This window comes from Camelus ferus, chromosome 29, assembly GCF_009834535.1.
Source record: "Camelus ferus isolate YT-003-E chromosome 29, BCGSAC_Cfer_1.0, whole genome shotgun sequence".
NCBI classification, from domain to species: Eukaryota; Metazoa; Chordata; class Mammalia; order Artiodactyla; family Camelidae; genus Camelus; species Camelus ferus.
Window position 1 is genome coordinate 17,888,727 of NC_045724.1, and position 21,430 is coordinate 17,910,156.

Here is a 21,430-nt window from a genome sequence, read left to right on the forward strand (position 1 = left end):
CTGACTGTTTGTGTCCCCCCAGTTCATCTGGTGGAATCCTAACCCCCACAGGTGAAGGCAGCAGCAGGTGGGGCCTTTGGGAGGTGCTTAGGTCATGAGGATGAAACTCTCAGAGTGGGACTAGTCTCTTACAGAAGAGACCCCAGAGAGCTCCCCTGCCCCTCCTACTGTGTGAGGACACAGCAAGAAGGCACCACCTGACCCAGGAAGAGGGTCCTCCCCCGGCCCCGCTGGCACCCTGATCTTGGACTTGCAGCCAGCAGACCTGTGAGAAGTAAATTTCTATTGTTTATTGGCTACAGTCTGTGGTATTTTGTTACAGCAGCCCCAGTGGATAAAGGCAGTAACCTTGTTTTGTTCCTTTTGTGCTTATTTTTATGGGCATTTTCTACTCTTTTCTAATTTTCTATATGGCAGTGGTAGAAAGTTTCCTTTTATGATAAATGTAAGTTAAAAACAAAATTCAATTTTAAGAATAAGTCTTTCAGTATTTATTAAAATTTCAAGTATGTACTTAAAGTACTGGCAAAAATCACACACAAACAGCACTGGCTCGAGTGTACCCCCACACTTGCCCCGCTCCCAACTTCATCTCATGCTCCCCCATGGCACCCCGAGCCCTCACAGTGGCTTCTGCAGGTTCCCCGAATCGCCACGTTTGTCCCTGCCTCCTTGTCTTCCGGCCTTATCTCTTGGCCTCCCCTCGGCCTCCCATGCAGCGCCGGCCCCTCCTCCTCCTCCTCCTCCTCCTCCAGGAAGGTGGTCCTAGTCCCTGTCTCTGACCCCCTCCAGCCCCACAGGCAGTACTAGGGCTCTGTTCTCCGGTTGCTTCCTGTGTGTTGACGTGCTCTTCCTGCTCAGCCAAGAAGGTTCCCTGAAGATGAAGGCCTTTCACCACCATCTCTCAAGGTCCCTGGCCAGTGCTGGGCACACGGTGGCAAGCATGTTCCTGAAGGATGGCTGCTCCCAGCCCACCTGGGCCCCACACTGCTCTGATGCTTCTCCCACCGGACTGTGAATTCACTGGGAAAACCCCAAATGCACTGCCCTCTCTTCAGGGTGTTGGTTCATTCACCTACTGGCTCACTCACTGCCATTCAATCACCTATTCAAGAGTCCCCCGGGTAGGCTGTCTTATGGCCAGGCCTTGTGCTTGGCACTGTGGGGGATGCAGAGGTCACTCACTCTGCCAGGAATTCTGATGTTGAAGCACTGACAGCATGGTAAGAGAGCTTTGACACCCCCAAGAATCAGCATCTCAGTTCACAGCAGGGAGAGGCTGTTTACACATAGGAAGGCTCAAAGAAGGAAAGCTTCCCGGAGGAGGTGACATTAATTCCCTACACCACTGTCTAGCCGTGTAAACTTGGGCAACTTACCCAAACCCTCTGTATCTTGGCCTTCTTATTTGTAAAATGAAGATTAAAAAGATCTACCTCATAGAGTTATGAGAATTAAATGAATGTGAAAAGAATATAGGCAAGTACAGGCTTGGAATAGTTCCTGGCACAAATAAGCACTTAATAAATGTTGTTTAAACTGGATCCTGGAAGGTGGAGAGGACAGGGAAAGAGGATACTTGGACATTGATTCCATAGGTGAGAACTAACACCCCAGCCTTCAACACACACGGCAGACACCAGGATCGCTCATGGGAGCTGCTGCATCTCCCTGCTCCTCCCCTTCCCTGGCTCTAAAGGGAGCCACACACAGTAGGGGTTTGTCTCCTCTCTTGGACTGACTAGGGGGAAAGTAGAGGGGAGACAATGTCCTCCTCTAACTTTCGACTTTGGGGCAGGGGCTGTTCTTAGCCACCCTGTGGATGATGGCTAGAGGCCCGCTCCCACCCGGTCCTCCCAGCCCGCCACAGAGGTTGGCAGAGGCAGGGGAGAGGCTGCTGCTGATGGCAGAGACCATTTGGGTCTCATGTCACTCTCAGACTGTGGGCTTTGGGGACTCTGCCGTGGGCCAGGCCAGGGAGGGGATGTGACTCCAGCTGCCACCTTGCCTAAGGCTTCCTCCTGTGGCCGGGGTACCCTCCTGCGGGCTTTTGTACAGCAGTCTTTGTGGAGCAGGGAGGACAGGGTTGCAAGGAGGCACGTAAGTGCATGAATATAAAGGAGCTTTTTTAGCTAGGAATTCTGCTGCTGGGGAAACAAGAGGCCAAGTGCTTTCATCTGCTCTTCATTAGCAAATCCACTCAGCAAACAATTATTGCACTCCTACAGTGTACCAGGGACGCCTTCCAAGGGGGGATGCAGCCCTCAACCTGGTATTCCTGTAACAGGGTGATCAGTGCTGAGGTGGCCAAAGCATGGACAGCACAGGTTGCTTTGGCAGCCGGGTCCTCTGAGCCCCTAAATGCTGAGCTGAAGGGCTGCCCTGAGGCAAGATCTCCAGCCTCCTGCCTCCCCCACCCGCTCCCCTACCACGCACACAGGCGTGGGCCCCACCTCCCCCACCCCAAAGTCCAACATCCCATCATTCCAGATTTTCATATAAATTTATTCATCTCAGTAAAGGAACCTATCAATGTTTAAATGTGATTCAATTTTTATCTTTGCAAGAGAAATTTTTCCTATAAATCATTCACAAACTAGAAGCCCCTTGTTGAATGCTGTCCTGTGGTTTTTGGTTTGGAGAAGAAGATTATCTGTCCCAGCACAATTGGGTCCTCTGCTCAGCACCTTTGCCCTATTCATGGCCACACTTCCCATCCCCAACTCAAAGTCTATCCCCAGCTCATAAAATACCCTCTTGTCCCAGTCTAGGCACTTTCTCCAACCAATGCAGGCAAACATCCCTCAACTGGTATAATTCAAACTCTGGGACCCTCCCCAACACACACACACACACACACACACACACACACACACACACACACACACGCTCTCTCTCTCTCTCTCTCTCTCTCTCTCTTCTTTTTCACACATCTATCTGTGTGGAGTTTACCTTGCAGCCTCCTGCCAAGTACAAGTGACTGCCAGGACCAATAGCCAGAAAGGGTTACATCCCAGAGAGTTGACAAGGCCTATCTAACTGAGCCACTGGCTCTGATGTCCCTACTGGCACCATGGCAACATCAGTACTCACTGGGATGCTGGCTTAGGCAGGGGCAGGAGGTGAGCCCCATGTCCCAAGCAGGGAGGACCAAGGAAAGGTCTCATTCAAAGACTGATTGATCAGATCACTCATTCATTCAAGTTTATATCAAGCATCTACTGAGTGCAAGGTGCTGGAGAATCAGCAGAGAAAAGCAGGTAAGGTTAATCCCTTCAGTCTCACACGTGAGACATACATTTGTGATATAATCACACTACTGAATATGTAAGTACTTGCTAAGTTAAGGCCTCTGAAGGAAAGCAACGTGGAGCAGAGAGGTGGTTACGATTATGCCCTCTGGAGGCAGACTGCCTGGGTTCTGACCACTGCTCTGCTACTTGTTAGCTGGGTGACTTCAGTCATGTTACTTAACATATCTCGGCTTCAGTTTCCTAGTCTGTAAAATGGGGGTAACAATAGTACCGAGAGTGTTGCTGTGAGGATTAAATGAGTTAATACAGTGTCTGGCACCAAGATACCACTGTGGCCCACCTCCACCCCCACCCCCAGGAAGCCTGTGCCTAGAGCTTTCGCCCAGCAAGAGCACTGAACCAACCCATCCTCTTGCCAGGAAAACTTCACAACCAAGGACCCATGGGTGCAAGCTGGCAGCCCTGAGGACAGGCTGACAACAAAACCCTCGGGTCCACAAGGCATTGCACCAGGGCTCTGACCTCGGGATGGGTCACCGCTTCCGTTTTTCCCTCCTGTATTCCCCCTCTCCCATCATGCTCCCTTCCCCAGGGGGCTGTGGGCTTGCAGCCGCATACACAGGTGTCTTTGCCATCCTGGAAACTGATACCACCCTGTCAGCTCTCTGGTCTCCCAGACATTCTTTCATTGTTTATCTAAGTCCCAGGGGACCAGGGGGCTGGGGGAGACCATGGGGGATGCCTTTCACCTGTTCAGCCCTCACTGCTGAGCAGAAGGGCATCTGCTTCCCCTGGGTCGACAGGTGCTATCCTAGGTGTGCGTGGATCTACCTGGTAGTGGAGGGGCTCTCAGGGGAGTGGGGCTGTACCTTGGGCACCCTAAGGCCTCTGAGAACTGGCGGCTTAAGGCGTTCACACAAGAAAAGAAGCAGGTCAATTGCTGGCCCTGCTGGTAATCCTGGGGGCAGCCACCTCCTCTAAGAGCCTCAGACATCAAGACCTTTTCAGATTTTGCAAGGAGGTTGTGAAGACGTGAATCAAGTCTGCAAAAGCACAAAGGCTGCTGAGGGGGAGTCACAGCCTTCTTTCCCCTGTTTATTCAAAAATAGTAGCTACAATTTACTGAACACTAACCTGTGCCAGGCACTGAGCTAAGCTGTTTGCACAACTGTGTTACTCGGTCTCCATAATAATGTTAGAGGAAGCTCTCCCATGTTATGTGTGAGGAAGCAGCCTCAGAGGCGTTCAGTGACTTGTCCCAGGTCACGTGGCTGGTGAGTGGCTAGCTTGGACTGAGATATATGCCTCTCTTTTTCTCCTTACAGGCATTCACCACCCCCCTCTCCTCCATCGTTGCACCCACTCTGCACCTGGCCCTGTGCTAAGGGACAAGGAACAAGGGGAGACACAGAAGAGATCATCATTCTTCATAGAACAAGGTGGCAAGGAAGTTGCTTTTTCCTCAAGGGGCAGTCCTAGCTAAAAAACGCTATACATTCTGGAAAGTTCCAGATAAATTTCTCACAAAATGATAGTATTTTTCCCACAATTAAAATTTTTATAAAGTCAATAGATTCATGTTCTGCATGCGCAATTAAACATTTAAAAGTATTGAACTTATAATCAAAAGGAATCTGAAAAAGAATACATGTATATAATGAATCATTTTGCTGTATACCTAAAACCAACACAACATTGCAAATAACTACACCTCAACAAAAAAATTATTTTAAAAAATATCGAACTTATCCTACTTCAATGTCCTTAAAAAACTGACTTCCTTTCTAAGCTTTCTGTCTTTACTGGTGACAAAAATGATAGAGCTTTCCATAGCAGCAGCAGGTCTGTGTGGCGATGTCCTTCAGGTGTGGGCGACGAGGGCCTGCAGTGGGGACTGGAGGGGAAGGCAGGGCCGCAGAAAGACGCTGTCAGCACAAAGGTGGTGAAATACACAGGGTGCTGGCAAGGCTGCCTTCAAAGTAGACCTATGGCTCCAGTGAGGATGTCCAGGAAAATTCAGACAGAAAGGCTGTGTTCAGAGAGGCAGGTGGTAAACCGGTATAGAGCCAGGTGCAAGAGGCGAGAAAGAGGGATGATCCCAGAAAGAGTGGTTAGCAGGATCAAACAGTGTTAAGAGAGAGGCTCAGGAGACGGAAGACAAGGTGAAGGACCCTGTTTGGATCTTCAGATGCCCCCCTGGGGTCAGACTGTGAGAAACTGTGGCTGAGTAGGGCTCAGACCTGAGGACTGCGAGTGCAGACGCTGCTGCAGGAGTTTGGTGTGAAAAACAAGGAGAGTGCAGAGTGGCAGCTAGAGGGCGCAGTAGAGTCTAACAAAGGGCTTCTGTTTCATAGACGGTCAAAGGCAGAGGGGAGGAAGTGGGAGAGGGAAACTGATAGGAGGATGTAGGGGGGTTAGGGGAGATGGTTAGACTTGGGGAGCAGGGGGCAGCTCTCTCTTTAGGCTGTGGGGGGCTCACCCTCCCACCTCGTTCCTTCGAAGCTAGCAGGCTCTCTCCTTCCTCAGGTGCCCCTCCTCTCCGCTCCTGCCAAATCTCATCACTCCCGCATCTTGTCCCCTTGTTATCTTGCCAGCAGCATCTTGACCCATGACAGAGTCAGGTCTGGGCGAAAAGCAGTTTGGTGAGTGGCTGATGGTGCGTGTGGGAACACAGGCTGATGACTTTCAATTGCTTTGTCTGCTCCGCTGGGCTGACAGCAACCACTGCCCTCTGAGTTAAAGGAAAACCAATGGCTCCCACCTTGGTCCTTTCTGTTCTTAAGATGCATCACCAATGTCGCCGGCCTCAGGAAGCCAATCCGCGAGGCTCCACTCTCTCTCACTCCACTGAGCCCCAGTGCTGGGCTAGCACCCTCAGAACAGCCCTGTGCTGTGGGGCCTCCCTGGTTCTCACATCCAGAGACTCAGGGGGGCCTTGAGGATAAGAGCTAGGGTCTCATGCTTCCATCCCCTGCAGTACCCAGAACGATGCTCATTACCTATCTGCTGGATCACCTGAAGTTTCACTCCCCACTCTGCAGGGATTAGGAAGGGTCAGTGAGTACACACTAGTAGGCGGGGGTGTACTCTGGTTCTGGCCCATATTGGGCCATGGGGTAGAGAAAAGAAGAAAAAAGCCATGCATATGAGGAGCTTATGGTCTAGTTGGTCTTCGGGGCCCAAGCATCCATCCACTCAAATGCCAGTCCTCAAATGGATGAGAGGACCAGTAGGACCCTGATCCCTCACCTGGCCTCTGACCTGGTCACCTGGCCCTCCCCAGGGAAGTAAGCAGAACTGGGGTTTGCACCCCCTTCCCTCTAGTGGTCCCTTTTTCAGCTGAGGTTTCTGCCTAGAGTCTGTTATATCAACACCTGAGTGAAGACCGCCTACTGTGCGTGATCTCACAGGATGAGAAAAAGACCTGGGTGCCAACAACAGATCTGCTGCTTACCAGCTGTGAGACCCCCTGCAAACTGCAAATTCCTCTGAGCCAAACCCCTCATCTGTAAAGTGTGGATAACAGCTCCCACCTCATGGGGTTGTGTGAGGATCATGTGTGATCATGTATGTAAAGCACCTCTCGTGGGGCCTCTCTTGGTTCCCATTCCTTCTTTCCCTATTCTGCCTGTTTTCTGAATAGAAGAATCAGACCAGGTGAGTCCCAACCGTAGCCCATTTTATCCACAGTGAGTTGGGAGAGGCTCCCCCCACAACAGCCAACATATACTGTGCCTGGCACTGTTGCAAGTGTTTTAAATATATATCTTTTTCAATTTTCAATAAAATTCCCAGTGAGGTAGGTACAATTATTCCCATTTTCCAGACAAGAAAACTAAAGTACAGAAAATAACTGGCATTAGGTCAGGGTAAGGGGTGGAACAAGGAGTTAAACTTGGCTCTCACTAAGCTAAGGAGTTCATGTCCTACCCTGAGGCCCCTGGGTTTTCCTCCTCCCCTCCCCTCCGCCTTCCCCCCGCACCCTCCACTTCCCACCAGGGGTAGCCTGTTAAACAGCTACATGTGTGCTGCCTATGCCGCCTGAGCAGATGGGACAAGCTGGCCTGGCAGGCCCATCACTGTCCAGTGGAGCCATATAATTCTGACTGGTATAGAATTGTATCACTGCATAATGAACATTGGGAGTTAGTGTGAGATATGGGCTTTGGGCAAGATAGCTTATGAATTAAAAATTGTGACTTAGCTACCTGCTGACAAAAGGGGCTGCTTCCTGGGGGGCATCGGGGCTGGGCTGCATTGAACAGCTCCATGACCAACATATGGCAAACAGCGGTGTGTGTTACCTCGGCTTTCAACCAGAGAAGGAGGCGCAGGCTGAGAGCTTGCCAGGCAAGGAGGGGGCAGATTAGGCCTACCCCCTCTCCAAAGCTTCCCTGAAGCCATCTGGGAAGTTCTCCCTGCGGATCTTTGCTGGGTGCCTTGTCTGTATTCAGGTAGCAGCTCAAAGGTCACCACCACAAAGGAGCCCTCTCTAGTCACCCCACTATCCCACTCACTCACCACTCTCTGCTCCGTTACCCTGTTTCATTTCCTTCAAAGCACTTCTACTTTCTGAACCTCTCTTTTCATCTGTTTATGTGTTTGCTTATTGTCTGTCCCCCTGCACTGGAATATAAGCTCCAGGAGGGCAGGGACTGGTTTCCCTAAGTGCCCGGTGATACATAGCAGGTGCTCAGCAAAGCCTTTTAAATGAATGCATGGGCTGTAGCAGGGGTGTCAGGGAGCCACTCTAAGGCTAGTGTAAAAGGCCGCAGGACAGAATGCTGCTGGGGTGACTTATAATGCCACACATCACAGAGACCACAGCTGCACCAGGGCTATGAGGAAGGGTCAGCCAATTAGCAATTCCACCTCAAGCTATCACAGCCTCCCGATGCACCCACAGTGACATGTTTGTTTGAGCTGAGTGTGTCTTGTTAATTACAGTTATTACCATCCAGTCAGGGAAAGATGACCTTTGAGCCCCCCAGACAGGTGGGAATTGCAGTCTGCTTGTCTTGTAGGCGTTTCACAGAACGACAGTTTTCATCAAGCTCAAGTACACCAACAAATGATCCCCTCTCCTAATAAGACCACAAACTGGACTCTGACTAATCCGCTCATAACTGGCTCCAATTTATGAAACATTAACCTGAGTAGCCAAGGATAGTAAAACCTATTACGTTAGGGTTGCTAAGGGTCAAGCCAAGCCCCTTTCACCCACAGCGGCGCCCAGCTCCTTGTCTGCAGGGGAAGGGCAGCCATTGGTCCTTGGAGGACACTTTAATAGGGATCAGCAAGACATCACCAGGGGCCAGGGCTAGGATCAGAACCTCCCCATTTCCTGGAAAACCTTTATTCTGCAACCAGGGGAATTTCTCCAAAGGGAATAATAACGAATGTGCCCACAGGTACAGCTACCAGGACTTTACTATGGTGCTGTTTACTAAGGAAAACTGGGAACAACCTAAATGTCCAACAATAAGAATTAATTACGTTACAATATGAAATTCAGCCAGCCGCCAAAAATAATGTTGCAGAAGTTTGTGACTTGAAAAGATAGATGTTTAACGCATTTTTTTAACCCAAAGGAGTCACAAAATAGCATAGCTCTATAGAACACATTTTTGTTGTTTATATATATATATAAAGGAATGAAATATTGACAAAGTGTTAACAAAGATGATCTCCAAGTGGTGATGTGAGAACAGGGTTTCTTAACCTCAGCTCCCGTGACATTTGGGCTGGACAACTCTTTGTTGGGAAAGACTGCTCCATGCATTGTGGGGTGTTTAGCAGCACCCCTACCCTCTAGTCACTAGATACCAGTAGCACCCCTTTTCCCAGTTGTGACAACCAATAAATTTTCAGACCATTGCTAAATGTCCCCTGTGGTGGGGGGTAGGGAGCCAAATCACTCCTGGTTGAGAACCATTGCCCTAGAGCCATTTCAACTTTTCCTTTTTGATTTATGTGAATTATATTTGTAAAAAAAAATTAACACAAGTGCCTTTAAAGAATCATCCCCCAAGTTCTAGAACTAGATAGTGGTGATGGTTGCACAACATTGTGAATGCACGGAATGCCACATTAAAATGGTGAATTTTATGTTATATATATTTCCCACAAAATACTCCCCAATGTTTGATAATGTGTGTCTATGTGTTCTAAGTTGGTGCTAGATGTGAGCTGACTTGGAAACAGATTTGCTTTAATGAATAATTTTTCCTCTACCTGGGTTACTATCATGACTAAATGATTTGCTGAATTTAATCTCCCTGAGGACAGGGACTTTCCCCGCTGTGGTCACTGCTACCTCAGGCAGGAAGAAGAAAGGCATTTACTCAAAGAGGAGTTTGCAAGGCACCGGAGAGGCTGAGCAGCCTAAGATGAGGTCTCTGTACCCAGGTGGCGTCCAGTCTAGATGAGGAAGCAGCACCTATGCCAAGGAGGTGTCCTGCCCCACTAAGGCAGCTCAGGGGGCTCCTCCGCCAGGCCTTGGTGGGGCGGGTTTGGGTCAGTATGGAGAGGGAGAGGACATTCTGAGCAAAAGGGTGGAGGGGGACAGTCATTTCCCAGGTGAGAAGTCAGTAAGAGGAGCTGAGTTCACATGAAACAGTAAGGAGTGGCTGATGCCAGGAGGCAGGAGCTTGATTACTGGGTAAGTAGTTCGGATTTGTGTCCACAGCCATGGGGAGGCCCTGAAGGCAGGAAGGTCTGGTGGTGATGAGGGCACGGACTAGATGATAGCAGTGAGAAAAGGAGAAATAACAAGAGCCACTTAATGCGGGTTCTAAGCACTTCCCATGCATTGGTCAATTACTCTTCACAGCGTCTCTGTGACTGTCATCATCATCACCCCATCCCCATTTTACAGGTGAGAAAACCGAGGCACAGAGAAATTAAGTGACTTGCCTGAAGTCACACTATTGGTAAGTGGCAGAACCAGGATTCAAGTCCGTCTGACTCCAGAGCCTGTAGGCTTCGTTCACATACCAGGCTGCCCCTGAGAGACAGGGAAGGTGCATGCTTCTGCCCTGCTGGCAGAGCACTTCTGAGCTCACTGGATCCTCGACACCCTGCAAGACCAGTACAGCTACCCCACTTATCAGATGAGGAAACTGAGGCTCAGTCAGGGAAGTGACACATCCAAGATCACCTAGTTACTCAGTGACCATGCTGGGATTAGAATCTGGGTCTTTTGGGTCTCAAATGGCCCTCAGAGCTGCTGCATGTGAGGCAGGAGACTGGCCAGGACATGAGCACGGTGAGGAGAAGGAAAGCAGAGGCTGAGGGTCCCTTAGGGACCCACCTGCTCACTTGTCTGGAGGCTGATTACCTCCAGGGCCTGGGACAGGTGGGCTTGGGACACACACGCCCACCCTCAATTACAGCCCCTCTTTGGGCCAAGGGTGGGCGCCTAGGTGCGCTGGGTCCCTCGGCTGTGTTCCCCTGAGGGCTGCCTGTTCTGCCTGCCGCAGACCGGCCCACATAATTCACCTGAGGCTTGGCACTCAAGAGAGCGTCAGGGCTCTGGGAGATTTACAGGCTCCGATAAAGCCATCTCAGCCCTCGCATAAGAAGCAGTTTGATATTTGATGATCTGAAAGGCCTTGTCCCAGAGGGGGAGCGTGAGGGGGGTAAGGAGGAGGGGAGACACTTAAGAAAACAAAGAGGACAGTGATCAGATGCCCAAGGAGAAGGAGGCACGAAGGCGGGGTAGGTGCTGTCTGTCATCTCGGCGAGGCCGTTGCCCTCTCCTCTAGCACTTCTGCACGACCCAGCAGTGAGATGTGGGGAAGGCAGGCCCAGGGCTTGGGGCTTCTAGGAGAGTGGGGCACCAGAGAGCACCTACCACACTACAAAGCTTCTTTGTCCTAGGCACGGCAGGGGGCAGGAGTTGGTAATGGGTAATGGCCCCAGGGAGCCCACCATCTAAGGAGGAATATTGGTCACCCCTGGGGAAGGACAAAGCATATATATAAAGAAGCAGACTGAAAAACTCATAAAGGGCCTGACATGAAGTTAGGAGACTGGATTCACACTTTTGGGCTTGTGAGCCTCTCTGAACCTCAGTTTCCTCATTGTGGGTGAGAACACCTGTCCTACTCACAGGGCTACTTGGAGGTTCAATGGGATAAGGAATCAGAAAATGCTTTACCAACTATAAAGTGCTGAGTCTGTGTTGGGTATGTGTCAAGGATAGTGAACCAGGTTCCTGGGGCAGGAACACAAAGCAGTGCCTGGAACTGGATGATGTGAGACAGGGAAGAACATGGCGAAGAGGGGCAGGGTGGGGTGCGACGCCAGCTGAAGGTTACACTGAAGTTTGCGGGAAGAGGCTTGGCACTCCTGAACCTTCCCTTCCGATGCTATTTCCCAGGGTCTAACCTCTTCCTCTCAATGCCACTTGTTCAGTTCCTTGCCTTACTATCTTCATGATCGTGTGGGAAAAACTGCAGCACCAGAGAGCCCTGAGCTCAGATCCTAGCTCTTCTACTTCTGGTCGTGTGACTTTGGGCAAGTGACCTCGCCTCTATGAGCCTCAGTTTCCTCACCTGCCAAACAGGGATAACAGTCATAGAAGGTGCCTCCTGGGGTTGCTCGAAGGATTCAATGAGACAAAAAGCTAGGAGCTGGCACAGAACAATGCTCCCTGAACCCCCGAGTCCTCCCATCTCCCTGCCACTTTCCTTCCTTGAGTGCTGATCCCAGCAGTCCCACAGCTGCCCCTGCCTTCGGCCCCAAGTGCTGCAAGTTCCGGAGTGAATGACTTTCAGATCTGGGAAGGAGAGCCCATCACACACACCTTGAACTGGGTAATTTATGAATCAAATTGTGCTCCGTCAGGCCTCCGCGGCCCAGAAATAGATGTGGTCGGACGAGGTTCAGGGAGCCAGCCTCAGACAGTTATCTTCATAGAAACTGGCCACCAGCTGGCAGAACCAGCCCGGACAACTGACCTTGAGGGGCTCCCTGAGGGCTGCGAAGCCTCCCTCAGCCTGGCCCCTGCTGAGTCCTGAAGAGAGGACAGAGATCTGCCTAGGGCTCAGGAGGCCAGCTGGTGATCCTGGGCAAATTACTTTACCTCTCTGGGCCTCAAGGTCCTCCCCTGTTTAAAAAACAGGGAGCTTTTCTATGGCAGTGATTTTCAGATTTTTTTGTTTTAGTAGCAAATCCTCTTCTCAGACAAAATCTTGTACAGAAGCCCGGTATATAAAACAACTAAAACCTAGAGCTTTCTGCCCTGGCTGAGGCAGATGAGGGGGGCTAGGCTAGGACATAGGACATAGTCTAGGACACTCAGTAAACCCCTCACCCTTAGAAAGGGTCCTGAGGGACGGGGTTGGGAACCTGGGGCCTCAGGGAACCTGGAAGTCCCCATAAACTTGGTTTTAGGATTCCATGGTTGTCTATGAGCCAAAGACGCACAGGGACTGACATCCTATCAGCTGGGTTCCCCAAGGACCAATATATGCTGACCAGGCAGGTAAGGTGAGACATTCAGAGGATCAACATGTCTTCCTCTGGATCTGATCTTTTTGAAGAGGACAGATGTTGTAGTGGCTGGGACCAGGGCTAAAATTTCAGCATCACTCCTCACAAGCTGTGTGATTGTGGGCAAGTTACCTACCCTCTCTGGACTTTAGTTTCCTCAGCTGTAAAGGGGAGGGAATAATACTTGTCTCATAGAGCTGATGGGAAGACAAAAGCAGGGAATGCATCTATTTAGTACAGCACATAGTAAGTGCTCAGTAAATATTAGTTGTTATAAATTCTTTTGGAGAAGGCAAGAAACTTGACACCCGACATATCCCATGCAGCTGAATCCTCACAACTTCACTATTAGTAAACTGAGGTGAAAGACAAAAATATTTGCCCGAAGTTACATGGATGGTTAAGTGGTTGAGCTGAGATTTCAACCCACAGTGTTCAGTGCCGAAGCCTGTCTTCTTTCTCCTACTCCTCCCTAGAAACATTGCTCCTAGAGGCCCCACCAGGAAAGCTCCAGCTTGTGGAAGGCCCAGTTTTCCAATGTTGGAGGGTCTTCCAGCATCTGGTCAGTGACTCAGAGTGTGACATCAAAGCAGATGTTTCTGGTCAGGGAATGACTGGGGGAAAAACTACACTTTTAGTTAACTACAAAACCCATCAACAACATGGAAAACAAATCCTTTATTCTCCCGAAAATGAGTCAGAATCATCATGTTCACATAAAAAAATGGCAAATTTGTCCTTTGGGGCAAGAGTCCCCACTCTGAAAACTGGAAGGGTTTCCCAGAGGGTGCCCCCAGGAACTCTGATGCATGGGGAATAGGAAAGGCCAACTTTTAAAAAGTTTTGTGGTCAAATAAATTTGGGAAATGTTGAACAGGTTATCTTCATTGCAGGACTTGTCAGAGCCTTTAATGTGCCAATGTGGATTGTGACTTGCCAGGACAAGGATGTTGTGATGTGGTGTCTTTCCAACTTATGTGGCCACAGAACTCTTTTTGCAAAGGTTCTCTTGAGTGGTGGTGTGGGAAACCACTGAGGAAATTGAAGGTAAAAAGAGAGCTGTCCCCACAGTTACCCTCCAGTGGGAGCTCTGAGCACACAAGGTAGATGTGTTCAGTATCAGAGGTGGAAAATGGAAGATGCTGACAACCCATCAGGTTCAATCTTCTCGTTCTCCCCTGGGGAACTGAGGGTCAGAGATGAAAAGTAACTTGTCTGACATAACACAGCAAGTTAGAGGCAGAGGTGGTACCAGACAGATTGACCTCAAGTCTGGCTCAAGTCTGGGGGCCCGTCCAGGTCACAGTTGGAGCTGGATCCCAGATCTGTTGTGGGTCCCCTGGCAGCTCTGGAAGCACACTTTAAAAAACTGAGCTTTTTACTTCGGAAAATTTCAAAGACAAACAACGTAGAGAAAAGAGCACAAGAAAGCCCTGTGCACCCATTGCCCAGACTCAGGAATTAACAACATTTTGCCAATCTTCCTTCTTTTAAACTCAGCCCCCAACACCACGGTTCCCCTGCAGTTATTAGAGCAAATTCCAGTTTATTCTTAAATACTGTATACATCTCTGATAAGGATTTATTAAATGTGGCCAAATATGCCATTATCCTATGAAACAAAGCCAATGATTCCTTAATGTCACCTAAGACAGACCACATACAAGTTGGGCTCATTTTTGAGGCTGACATCAGGGTTAGAGATGGTTACCCTTTCCACTCAGTCCTCAGAGACCAAGCCTCCGAGATTACTGAAAATGAAAGCAAAGGTGCCTTTAACAATACCCGTCAAGTTCCATTTCTTAAACAAGAACAAAAAGAGGAGCAAAAAAGATCAGACGCAAATATGGTAAAATGTCATCCAGTGTTATCTGAGTGGTGAATACATGGGGGTGTGCTATGTCAGTTTCTGTAATTTTCTAAATATTTAATATTTCACATTTGCCAGTGATCTGGGCTATGCTTCTCTGATGAAGGCTGGGGTCCTAGACTGGTGTGTATGTGTGTGTGTGTGTGTGTGTGTGTGTGTGTGTGTGTGTGGGTCCTGGACTGGTTTTGTGTGTGTGTGTGTGTGTGTGTGTGTGTGTGTGTGGTGGGTGGGGTAAGTGACCATTTCATCCTGGAAGCCTGGCTTCCAGAATGCCCCCATCTTCCCAGCTTGAGCATTAGCCCCGGATGTCACACTATGTCCCCAGACCCTGGCCCAGTGCCCCACACCAATGGGTGTTCAGAATGCTTGATGAGTGAGCCTAGCCAGACAGGGAGGGGTGTCCTGAGACACTTCCGTCCCCTTGGCTCAGACAGGGAGAAACTTCTGCTGAGCAAGCAAGAAACAGGAAAAAGAGACATCCTTGCCTTTTTTGGCCAAGGAGGAGGGTCAGCCACCAAAATCTTTGCAAGGCCTCTGACCACTTTTTTTGACAGAGGCCACAGGTCAGGTTTCTTCCCACTGGACTACCCTCAGGATGCGTGGCCTGGAGTCCTTCTCAATTACTGGGGCTGGCTGGGCTACAGACCCCTACTCCCTTGGCAGGAGGGCAGTTTCCTTGGGAAGCTCCCAGCACAGCTGAAGGGATGGGCACCCCATGGTACCCCTACTCCAAGCTCTGTGAATGGATACTTCTTGTGGCAGGGAGGGGAAGCAAAGGATCTTGCCAGAGACAGATGACATCCCTTTGGGGGATGTTTTGCAAGCTTGAGACTCTCAGTGCCCATGGAAAAGAGGAAGTAAGCTCTTTGTCTGTGAAGGAAGCTCCCGGCATTGCCCCTGGCACCCAGCAGCACCTCTGAGCCCAAACAAACAAGCGTCAGCCCAGGCCAGAAGGGAAGGCAGTCTTTGATCTTTGGCCCCCTCTCACAGTTGCCCAGATGTGCCACTCTCCCTCCCAGCACTCGGCCCCAAGAATGCCAGCTGTGGCAGCCCCAGCCTGCAGCTCCCCCGTCGGGAGATGACTTATGGCTTTAATTACTGAGAGCCGGGTGTGAGCCTCAGGAAGGAGCCAGCCCCACTAGGCTCTGTTCCTGTCGACAAGGGGCTGCCAAGCTGGCGAGGGCGGTCCTGCATGCTGCCACTGCCGTCCCCCGCTCTCTAGGCAGTGACCAGGCTCTCCCTTCACTTCTGGGATGTCTTCAGCCTGCCCACCTGCTCTGAGAATGGGGTGAAGCAGGAACATGGATGTGGTAGGGGGTATGGACAAAGCAGCTCTGAGGCCAGCCCGTGAGAGCCTTGTCTTGAGAGCTGTCGGGGAGACGCAGGAGGGATAAGCCAGGGCAAGGAAGAGCAGGCCAGGCCCAGATGGGCTCAGGACGATGACCAGGCCCTCTGGAAGGAGAAAGAAGCTGGGATGGTATGGAAAAGAGGAATGAGTGGCTGGATAGCACAAATGGATGCAGCTGAGATGGTTCTCATGCTGAACCCTCCAGGTTATCTTTCACCTGGCCACCCAGGGGCCTTCCAGCTGGTCTCCCTGCTTCTCCGCTTGCTCTCTCTCCAGCCCATTCTCCACCCAGCAATTCTTTCTGTGATCTTTTAAAAGCCTGATGCAGATCAAGTGACTCCATTCTAATGTCTTCCTGGTGCAAACAGAATAATCCCAACTCCTCATCCTGGTCTGCAAGACTCTGTCCAGCTCTCTGATCTCACTTCTCACTACTAATCCTCTACTCCCCACCACACCTGAACCTCACTGAGCCTCTTTTTCCAATTTTCTGTTTCTTAAATATTCCCAGCTCACTGTTGCCTTAGGGCCTTTGTACATGCTGTTTCCATTGCCTGAAACTTTTTCCCCAGCTCCACATGATTGTCTCCTCCATTGTTGCTCAGGCCCCTCTCAAATGTCACCATATCACAGAGGCTTCCCCCAACCACCCCAGCTAATAGCTGCAGCCTATTCTTCATCACAACCCATCCCCTGTTTGATTTTCTTGTAAGCCCTTGTCACTCTCTAAAATTCTCTTTTGCATTCATTTGTTTGATTATTTTCTGTCTTTCTCATTAAACTATAGGATCCATGAGGGCAACAGCTTTATCTGTCTCATTCACTGACTGTGTCCCCAGAAGCTGGTACATGAGAAGTTTTAGATAAATATTTATGAATAATCAAATTAGCCCAAATTCTTTGTGTTATGAAAAAGGACAAGGACCTTCACACTGCCCAGCAAGCTAGAGGCAGAGCCAGTAGACAAGCAGCAGCTACTCTCACCTCTAGGACCAGGCCCCCTTCCTTGCTCTCTTAACAGCTTCCTGCACCTGTGGTAGCTTCAGGGCAGAGCAGGTGGGGAGCAGGGAGGGGGAAGAAGTCACGATGGGGGAGAGCTAGGGCAGAGAGCTAAAAGAGCTAGGTTGGGAATCAGGTACCTCCCTCACTGCTCTGGGCCTTGGTTTTCTCATCTGTGACTTGGGATGGTTGGACTGGATGATATCTGGGTCCCTGTAGCCTGTGACAGGTGAGCCCTGTGAAACTGGGCCCCAGAATTGGGAGGAAGATGGAGATGGGCAAGGGGAAAGGTAGGAGGCACAATGGTACCTCTTCTGCTCCCCTCCCTCCCGGACCCCAGCACCACTGTGGGCTCTTGCCCAGGCCACGTTATCAATCTCCCTCCACCTGGAGAACACCCCGAAATGAAATTCCTATTGGCGTGAGGCCCGTGATATAACAAGTCACTCGCTTTGCCTGGGAAATGAAAGATGATAAGGCAGAGTTCCTGGGACAGAGGCGATCTCCATAAATCTGCCAGAGAGTGCTGGGATTACTTTGTGGGATTAATTATCTGTCCTTCAAACAAAGACCTGACCTCAGCGGCCAAATGTCCCCAACATGTGAGGGAGGGAGACTTGGGTGGTTGTTGGGGGGGTGGTTGCTGGGCTGAGAGGCAGGCCACAGAGCGGGCTGCACAAGCGGGCACTGTAAGATACCAAGTCAGCGCATCGCTCCCCCTGTAAGACCCTACACGGCTCCCTCCGGCCCAGCACACCAAGTCCACCTGCTTCCAACACTTTCTGCAGCTTGGCCCTTCTTGACTTCCAACAACCACCTCCCCTCCCATCTATCACACTTGCCCAGGGCCACCCTACCTCATCTCCTCTCCTAGTTACACCCCTACTGCCCAGAACTAGGGGGCCTTCCTGCTATGGATGGGAAAGTTCTATGTATAGTAGACAGAATAAGGACTAGACCAGGAGACAGTTCAGTGTTTCCTGAGCTTTCTGAGTCTCAGTTTAGCCATCCATAAAATGGGAGCAGCACACGCAGGGTCTGTACATGATGGGGTTGTCATGAAGATCGAATGGGGCAGCAAAGGCCCGAGGAAAGTTCGTGGACTTCAGAGTCACATAGACCTGCCACTGCTTGGCATGGCATGACCCTACATGCTACTTAACCTTTCGAGTCTATTTCCTCATCTATGAAATGGGGACACCGGTACAGCTTGTTGTCAGCATAGATGCAGCCTCTGTAGAGGGCCAGGAATGACATCCTTGGGAGGGGTTCCACTGACATCCTAACGATGGCTGCAAGAGGAGTGTGGTCACAGCAGCTTTCTGTCTTCTGCCCTCACCCGAGGCTGGTCCCTCTCCCTGTCGAGCTCACACTGTGTATGAATCTCCCCCAACCCCTGAGCGAAGCTGAGCAGAAGGTGCCACTTTTGGAGCCAGGGAACATCAGTGCTAATCATGGGGAGGCTTTTGAGGGCCAGGCTCCATGAGAGCCAAAGCTCAATTAGCGGTTCTGAGTCACAAGGGCCATGGAGGAAAGACGATTGGTATAGCCTTTGGTTCCCTGGAAAAATAAGGAGGGGATTCAGTGATCACCATGATGGGGAGGAATAGAATGCAGATAAGTAGGCAGATGCATGTGGACCCAAGCCAACCAGGCGGCCATAGCCCAGAGGGGACACGGTCCTGGGCATGGGGTGGGGGACAGTGGGTCAGAGAGAAAATGACAGCTGAGCTGGTTGGTAAGCATGAACCTCCTGTGAGAAAAGGAATGGGAGAGACCAACCTGCTTCCATCAGCTAAGCAGACAGGGCAAGTTGGGTGGCCAGGGAAGGCTTTCGGAGGCCGTGAGTGGGAAGATGAGGCTTAATGGAGGGGAGGAGTATAGAGACCGATAATGGAGGAACAGGCAGACTAATTAGGTAAATAGGATGACACAGGCTCCTCTCTGCTCTTGTCAATTGCCCTTCTTTCAAGAACGTGCAGTGAAAAGCAGTCACTTCCTCGAGGTGATGTCAATGAACTTGGGAACAATAGTCATTTACTGAACACTTACTATATGCCAGGCATTGTGCTAAGTAAAAGCACTGCCGTCTCTGAGGCAGGTGTTTTAACCTCAATTTACAGAAGTGATTTGTCAAGGTCCCATGGGCAGCTGAACTCAAGAGTCAGGATTTGAACTCAGATCTATCTGATCCAAAGCCCTTAGCTCCTACCTCAGCATACTGGTGTCAGAGCCACTTCTCAGGGAGCCTATTGTGGGTCATTTTGTCCTGTAGGTGGCATATCCCATCACCCCAGATTAGGTCAAGTTAGGAACAGGGTCCATACCTCCTAACTCCTTGGCCACTGTGCCTATAGCATGGCTGGAGGCTGAGGTAGGTGCTCTGAATCCCAGAGAAGCAAGACGAGAAAGAAACAGCTGGGACTTCCTGGGCATGGAGTGAGTGAAGGATTTAAGTAAAAGTGGAGTTTGCTTTTTTAGATTTTGAGTCCACCTACACCCCTTTGAAACTTTCCCACCCTACTGGACTCCAGATTTGATTTCCAAAACTGGAGTCCCAATTGCCTAGACACAAATCCTGGCTCTGATGTTTACAAGCTGAGTGGCCTTTGGAAAGTTACTTAACCTCTCTGAGCTTAGTTTCCTCATAAAGTAGCAACAATGATAGTACCTCCCTCATTGGGGTACTGTGAGGAGTAAACGAGTAAATACACACGGGCTGCTTAAAGCAGTGCCAGGAACATGGTGATGACCCAATTAACATTAGTAAATGTTATTGTAGTTGTGTTTTCCACTTTACCCTCCATCCTACATTCTTTCTTCTCCCAAAGAAATGCCAATCCAGTGCTTTGCCAAATGTCCCTGAATATGCATGTATATGCATGTTAAATACTTCCGGTTGCTATGGATTTTTAACTTACAGACATGGTATTACGCTATTCCACTCTATTTCATTTATCACTCAGTATTAGGTTTTAAAGATTTGTCTATTTTGCTGTCTATACATTAAAGTTGAACCCTATGAAATTGCTGACATTTGGCCATTTTTGACCTATAAAAATGGTAATTTAACCAAACAGTGCGTGGCTTCTAACTGATACAGAGTATTCTCTAGTGTAGCGGTTGGCAAATCTTTTCAGTAAAAGGCCATAGTAAATATTTCAGACTTTGCAGGTTAAGAGGCAAAATTGAGGACATTATGTTGGTACTTATTTAACGAGAGAAAACAAAATTCCAAAAAATTTTTGATGAAATTTGAAATATAACAATAATTACAAAAAAATTTTTGTAGTACCAGTAGATTAGTAAGAAGAATGGAATTTTGGGGAGCAAAGGATAATACTTCCCTTAGGTGGAGTTTAAAGGTAGTGCTCACTACCTTAGAGACAACGTGAAAATACTCATCTTCAAAACCTATTCTTAGCTTGTAGATCACACGGTAACAGGCAGAGGGGAGGCCAGGCCCATGTGCCCATGTTGGGTATGAAGACTTGGTCACTGTAATTGCCACTTGCATTTCTCTCTAATTTCTAGTCAGTTTCTGTACCTCTACTTATATCCACTAATCACTGGGGTTTCCCATTCTGCAAATATACTTCACCTATTTTTCTACTGAATTTCCCAATCTTTTCCTATTGATTTGCAGGAATTCCTCATACATTCTAAATATTAGTCCCTTGTTCATTTTAATTGTTGCACAAATCCCCTCCACATCATCTGTTGCTAACTTTGTCTCTATATTCCTATTGAATTGGAATGTAGATCAATTTTTCATCTATGACATGTGCTCTTTGGGTACTAAGAAGTCCTTTCCAACTACAAGGTCACAAAGACATACCCCCACATCTCCTTTTATGAGCTTTATATTATACCTTTCACAATGAAGTCTTTAATCCATCGGGAGTCTACCTTGGTATATGGTGTATAGTAGGGATCTTGCCGTATTTTTCTCCATATAGTGAGCTAGCTTTCCCAGCACTAGCTACTAAACCAGTCATCTTTTCCCCATTGATTTGTGGTGCCACTTTATCATATATCGAGTTCCCATATTTATATGTGGGTCTGGTTCTAAGAGCTCTGTTCTGTCCCACTGGGCTATCAGCCTATCTTTCAAAATGTCCTAGATGGATTTGGGGCTTGCCCCACTCATGGCCCCATTGCCCTCTCCTGTACTAGCTGCCCACAGTGACACCATCTCAGGCTGCCGGCTCCCTGTGGCTTGTGGACACTGCTTGGGATGATGAGCTGGCCAATCTGACCCCCTCTAGGAAATATGGAACTGGAAAACTAGAATACAGAGATGGTTGACAGCTGAGACAGAAGCCAAAAGGACATTTCAAGAATAGCCATGATGGAGAGGGGCAATATGACCATCGTGGACTAGGCAGATCCACGGATCCATCCTGGGAGATCATGAGAGAGCCCATGGAGAAGAGAGAGATGAGAGGGGCAAATGACCAG

General features: G+C 49.4%; 1 protein-coding gene across 1 annotated transcript in view; it reads right to left on the bottom strand.

Annotated features, from left to right (window-relative positions):
- Positions 1-21,430, bottom strand: part of LOC116656655 (cadherin-23-like) — a 159,871-nt gene that overhangs the window by 106,654 nt on the left and 31,787 nt on the right. The gene's annotated exons all lie outside the window — the stretch shown is intronic.